Source organism: Montipora capricornis, chromosome 8, assembly GCF_036669925.1.
Source record: "Montipora capricornis isolate CH-2021 chromosome 8, ASM3666992v2, whole genome shotgun sequence".
In the NCBI taxonomy this organism is placed as follows: domain Eukaryota; kingdom Metazoa; phylum Cnidaria; class Anthozoa; order Scleractinia; family Acroporidae; genus Montipora; species Montipora capricornis.
In genome coordinates this window covers 52419164-52425847 of record NC_090890.1, presented here as the reverse complement: position 1 = coordinate 52425847, position 6684 = coordinate 52419164, and the positions used below count along the sequence as shown (strand labels likewise).

Below are 6684 nucleotides of genomic sequence, written 5' to 3'. Positions count from 1 at the left end.
GCGTGTTATGGTTTAATGAAAATGTTGGCAATGTGTTTTAATCTTACAGTAATTACCGAGTCTATCCAACTGTTTTAGTTATCGTACAGAAAACACACGAAACGAGTAAAAATATTCCACGACATATTTGTACAGTTAGTTATTTGTACAGTAGAAAACCGGTTTAACTAGCTGAGGTGCTGACGTTTTCCCCGCACTTGTCATGTAAAAATTTGTCCCACGTTCTGAGTTGTTTACAATTCACTTGCTAAAAACTATAGTGCGAAAAGGTTGGATAATAAATAGGTTATTGGAAGATTTAGTGTGTAGTGTCGTGGGATATTTTTACGCATCTCCCCGATTTTGACTCACCCTACGGGCTCTCCAACCTACAGCGAGACTCGTAAAAGTATCCCACGATACTACACACTAAATCGTCCAATAAGATACACTGCCAGTTATTTGTCCCAGGACCAACAGACAGGTTAAGATATTTATCTTTAAAAAATTATGCATATATGCATTTGACTGGCCAAAGTATTCTAATTTTTTTTTTTCAAGAGTTCATTTGCTTTTGCGCTTCAATGACTTATAAACTCAATTAGTTTAACTCAAGCTTTCTAGTATTTAGAGATCCGATCGGTTGATCGCTTTTATCATTTTCAAATATTAACGAATTGCCTTTGCAAATTCTAAGGGGGGTGGGGGATAAATACGACAGAAGGCCTAATCAAGACCCGAAACGTAACTCGATCGAATCGGCGATTTCTAAAAATCAGAGCTAGTTTTGCAGTAATGACACCAGCAACAGTTAAACGACTTCAAAATTTATTATTTATTCACAATACTAGTATTAAATATCATCATTATCATTATTATTATTATTATTATTATTATTATTATTATTATTATTATTTGATGATAAAAATTACGGGCAGAAACATACTTTTTAAAGACAACGTTTCGGTGTCCTCATGACACCATCATCAGGTCAAATATAATATTTTACAGATAACTCGAATATTAATGTTCAAGATTAAGTTCAAAGTCCCTAGAGGCTAGGTGAAAAGTTTTGCCTTTATCGAGTCACTTTGGATATTCAGACACGGTTTGTGCTCGCGAATAAGGAACATTTCATACACACCTTATTCGCGAGCACAAACCGTGTCTGAATATCCAAAGTGACTCGATAAAGGCAAAACTTTTCACCTAGCCTCTAGGGACTTTGAACTTAATCTTGAACATTAATATTCGAGTTATCTGTAAAATATTATATTTGACCTGATGATGGTGTCATGAGGACACCGAAACGTTGTCTTTAATAAGTATGTTTCTGCCCGTAATTTTTATCATCAAATCCATTACATTATCATGATTATTATTATTATTATTATTATTATTATTATTATTATTATTACTGTTTAGTAAGCAAGTGTGGTTGGGAAACGAATAAAACGTTAACTTTTCCGGAACAGTTATTGATGTCGTTATTTGAGCTTAATTGGGAAACCAGCACTATAAAAAACACCACACCTCTATTCCTCCCTCTTCCTTACCCCCCCCCCCCCCTTTCCCACCCCCAACCCTACAAGAAATTCTGATCAGTAAAATTCATTTCGTCTCTGGGCCTTCTCTCGACATGACCAAACGCTTTCCTTATGTTTACTTCTAAAGGGAAAAGTCATTTATCAGCCACGCGAATAGTTGCAATAAAATTAAAGGAATTGTTTGTCAAAAAAATAATAATAAAAATTATTATTATTATTATTTAATGCTTTATTTAAAACAATTATAGATATAAATACATAAAAAAGAAAAAACAAAGACTACTGAGAACAAACTAATAAAATGAAAATAAATAAATAATTAATTAATTAAATTTTAAAAAGCGAGTTACTGACGAGAGAGGAGCAAACTTTAGTGAGGAGCACATTTTCCCATGATTCATTTTAATAATTGGAATTGTAGAATGTTAGGTTTCTTTTCAAAACATCTGCAGTTATAAATATGTGGCTTTAAACAGAGGAGAAAGAGGGATAGTCATCGTTTTAGGAAGGAGGGGGGGAGGGTCTCTAGATAACGGGTGGGTGTAACGTCACTAAGAGCAATTTGTTGGTTAGATAGGTGAACATTGATATTTTGGTCTTGATTAAACCAGGTTAATGCTTTTGAGTAGAAGGTTTTTGAGGTATTGCAGTTCAGAAATGCATGCTCAATTGAGTCAGTAGCCTGGGTTGCAGGCGGTTTGGTGAATTTTAGAAGCTTCTTTCCACCGGGTTGATATGGCCACGCAAAAAGCAAGCGAAGAAGGAGGGGGGGGGGGGGGTGAGGAGAACTGCCTGCAATCAACTCCACAACATTTTCGAAACCTCCCATTTCCAATCATGTGTGACGAGCACGGATTTGATGTCAACTCCCAACCAATCATAGCATTCCTTGTGCAAACATTGGCGGTAATACAATGCATTCGCTTGGAAAAAAAATTTACAAGATCGAACTGAGATTTCAACTTGCCTTTAACGTTTCCCTGTCCATGTCTACTGTGTGCGATTCGTCGACAATTATAGCCAACATTGTTTTATGGAAGTTATTAGAATGTCATTTCTGGATGTTGAGAAATGCCTTGCACATGCAGCGCATCTTCTGCCGATACGAAAACTACAATCATGGACAAAAGTGTTGGGAAGGTAACTTCATTTTACAGATACCCCCCTCCCCCTTTTCAATGTTGGATTTTCCAGGGGAAAAAATGGTGACTTTTCTTACCTGAAGAACTCCAACATTAAATATGGGAGAGGGGGGCCACAAGAGCATGGTATAGTTAGAAAAAAAATCGAATTAGGTGTGAAGTGAGCTGATGCCCGCAACCTTCCCAACCACTTTTGACCACGATTGTAGCTGGAGCTTCCCAATGGATACATCTGGCAGCAGCCAATGAGAGGTTGCCGTGAGCCCTCATCCTTCAGCTTTTTAAATTAAATCTGGTCACCGATGATACTTCTCAAATCAAGGTGTGATTACTAAGACCGAACACATTTCGCCGGTAAGAAAAAGCTGAAATAAGAAGCTGTTGCCAAATCACTTGGGAAGGACCGCCAGAATATCGCATTCATACAAAGTATCCATTCAGTAGTGGTTTTACGTCTTTCTGCGCTTATTTAACCAGGCTACCGCAGGGAAGTTTCCAATTTTTTTGAAATCAGATTGTCGGCTCTGATTGCAGGCGGTTTCGCGCTCCTTCTCCTCAGTCCCTCCCCCCTCGCGTTTCACTTCGGTCCAGGCTTTCGCACTGCCGTATTACCAACGATCACTCGAAAGTCAACCCCGGTGGGGCTACGCAGGCTATTGAGTCAGCGGAAGGACAAAATGTACAGCATGCGTCGCTAACGAATCCGAAGTTCTTTGTTAGATACGATTATTCTATGTAGCAGTTTAAACGAAAACTGCCTTAAGGGCGGCGACTACTATTGTTATTGCGCATACGTTCTGCGCATCTCGAGATACTCGGGTTTCCTATCGGGTGATGCTTACTAATACAGGGGTATTTTTTGCGCAGTTTAAAACTATCCGGAGAAAGTAGATCTTAGTAAGTACTTCTGGTATCCAAAAAGAAAATTGGGGGTAACCATACATTTTTGCGAGATAATTAAGCTTCAATTTGTGAAAGAACGCCATACATTGCTTTGTATTTTAAAGCATGTTACAAATATTATGTATCAGATATCTTTGAAAAATGTGTGGTTACCCCCTATTTTCTTTTTGGATTTGAATAACACTTGTTAAGATTTACGTTTCCCGTATAATCATAAACCGGGGCAAAAATACCTTTGAATCAGTAGGCACCGTCCTTAATTGTCTTTAGATGATCAGTAAATAAACGAGAGTTTCGTCTGTCAATTTTCAAAATATATAGCGGAAATTTCTCTCTCCATTTCCTGACACCTGTTGGTTCGATAACACAGGTATCAGGGGCAACGCATAGTGGTCTAGGGCGGATAAGGGATGAACATTGGTTGATTCTAGTAAGTCGACTGAGGGAGTTGCATAGGTTTTAGCTTTCAGTCTTAAATCAGGTGGAATAGCAGCAATCAGCTGAAAGTAGTGAGTCTAGTGTAGATAAATTATCTTGATTCTGAATTTACTTTGGAATTCGTCGACTGTCAAGAAGTTTCCACGGGGGTTCAAAATATCTTGAATAAAATATATTCCAAGCGCAAACCACGATTTCCAAAATAAAGAATGGTTATCGATAGTTATTGCTTTATTATTCTAAAAGTACACATTCACCATAAGGGAAGATGTTTGCTTTGCTTTTTAGCTCCTGGAAGTATTGTAAAAGTTCCCTGTAGAAAACAGGTAAACGCTTATCTGATAGAAAATGAAACGCACTGTTCCTAAGTGCTTCAAAATCATGCCTTACATGCAGGTTCAAAGAAGTTCCAAATAAGGACCTCCCGGCTGGTAAACATGATACATAGCTGAAACTGACATTCGTTTTAAATGTCAGTTAAGCTATGTATCAAGTAAATCCATTAAATGGCTTTACTTACGAGCGTGTGTGATTAAAGTTGCGTTTGTTAGGTTAGAGTTACGAGTAAATTGAATCAGCTTTATGATGTATCTGACATACTACCTGCCACCATAAGCAATTAGTGTCTCTAGCTGACGTCATGGAACAGTTTCGCAATCTTTCTGCCCACATCACTCAATGTTCCCGTCTTTCACGAAACTGTTTCCTGTTTTCCTTGTTCCCAAATTTCTTTTTGCTGAGAAATCGAATTTTCCACTGAATACTTATTGTCACATTCATTTCACTGCTCTTGAAATTTCTAGTTTTAGTTTAATATCTTGACTAACAACTCAATTTACCACTACATGCAGAAATCGTCTGTGGCTAATAAAATATTGATTACTGCAATTAAGGTCTTTAATTTGGAAACTCCGCGTCCTGCTTCAAGCATGAGGGGCTGTAGTTACTTTTCCTTTCACGGCTTGGCAATTCTCTTTTGGCTTTGGTTGGCTCGTGTTGAAAACAAAACGTACGGTGTTCGAGGTTAGATAAATTTAGCTTTGTCTCTAACTTAATGTTAGATAATAATAGAAAAGGTGTTAGGGCTTTCTTTGGCTGATAAATATGCAAAATTACACTGATTCGTGGTCGTTTTTTTTTTTTTCATTGGCTATGTCGATCCAGAATCAGTTCGAGTTTTCTTCGTCTCACAGTTCACAACCTACAAATAACATACAGGTTCTTTGTCTCAAGTGCAACATCAAAGAATTTTACCTCGTCTATCAGAAACCATAAGTTATCAGTAAGTCTAAAGAACGATTATAAAACTGAACCTAAGAATTTCTTTACGTCAGGTGTGAGCTAACATCAAGCCCCACTGCCATTTTAAACTGTGACAAAAGTTCAGTCTAAAGTATACGATGCATCTGGTCGGTCGCCTGAAACAGATCCAAACTATTTAAGATATCTTAATAGCAGAAAATTAACTTAAAAGTGCTTTTGGTACGGCACTAACGCTCTACCCAATTCACAAAAAAAGACAAAGTGCACGAAACAAGTAGCCAAATCTTCCCTGCCTTTGGAATTAAACGCTATAATTTATCTCCTTTTCGACGGAGGAGCAAATTTCATTGAAGAATATATTCTAAGTAGGTAAAGGTTCCTTGCCTTTTTGTTCCAAAAGCAATACGACTCGGACATCATTTCAATGAAAGAAATGGACGGACCATTAAATTTTTTTGGGATTTAAAAATTACCAAAAAACAAAAGTCTTGCTTAAGATTAATATAAAAAAGAGGTTTGCGATTGTGAGAAGAAAACTACAAAGTATTAGGGCTATCGATTCCAAAAGCCTGTATAATATTCAGACAAGAAATCGAACACACCCTCGTGAACTAGTGACGGGCTGAGAATGTTGTGTCATGCAAAGTAATCTGGTTTAAGTCGAGTCATTATGATATCAACATCTCTACCATTATAAATAAGGGCACCCAACGTCAATTTTCGGAAAAGATCTGTTCGGAAGACGATTTGAGATCTAGAATTTTCGGAAAATTTGTTCTAAAATTTCTTTCTTGCCCGCCTGTCCTAGGATTTTCAAACATCTAAAACATGGCATAATTGCCCATTTTTAACGGATCTTTACTCTAAAAAGCTCACCTAGAAGTTTCGGGAGACTTTTTTCTGGCTGAAATTTTCGAAAAGGTAAGTTTTGATCCCTATAATTTTCGGATCACTAGACTTTCAGCTAGGAAATCCGAACCGATGAAACATTTTTAGGGGATCAAAATATGCCTATATCTACCGTTTAAATACAAAAATACGTTTATAAATGCTATGTCTAAGTGGTTTTGAACTATATTCTCGTTGGGTGCCCCTGTATAAAGTGTGGTGACCATTGCCACACTTTAATCAAGAGCGGTCAAAAAGGTTGCTTTTTCCCTTTAACGCGATCGAAAACCATACGTTTCGTCTTTTGCACAAGAACAAACACAAAAAACTAGTTCCAGCGCATTGATAAGAATTTCACTGCATTTCCTTGTCGCCTTGGCGAGCAAAGTTTGGAAAATTTTGTCTCAGCACGTTATTTGATTCAGGCAAGCTTTGAAAATCTTGTGCTAAAATACTGCTAAACAGCTTCGAAAACTGTTAAAGGTGTTCCCAGTAAGTAAGGATCGATGTAAAACCCAAACTGT

The 6684-nt window shown here is 37.3% G+C and overlaps 1 protein-coding gene across 2 annotated transcripts in view; it reads left to right on the top strand.

Annotated features, from left to right (window-relative positions):
• LOC138060798 (uncharacterized) overlaps positions 1–889 on the top strand; it is a 15329-nt gene extending 14440 nt beyond the window's left edge. For both annotated transcript variants that reach the window (XM_068906666.1, XM_068906667.1), the window contains exon 3: positions 1–889. This exon is cut by the window's left edge and continues 396 nt beyond it. The gene's annotated coding sequence lies outside the window, so the exon portion shown is untranslated.
• Positions 890–6684: the final 5795 nt, after the last annotated feature.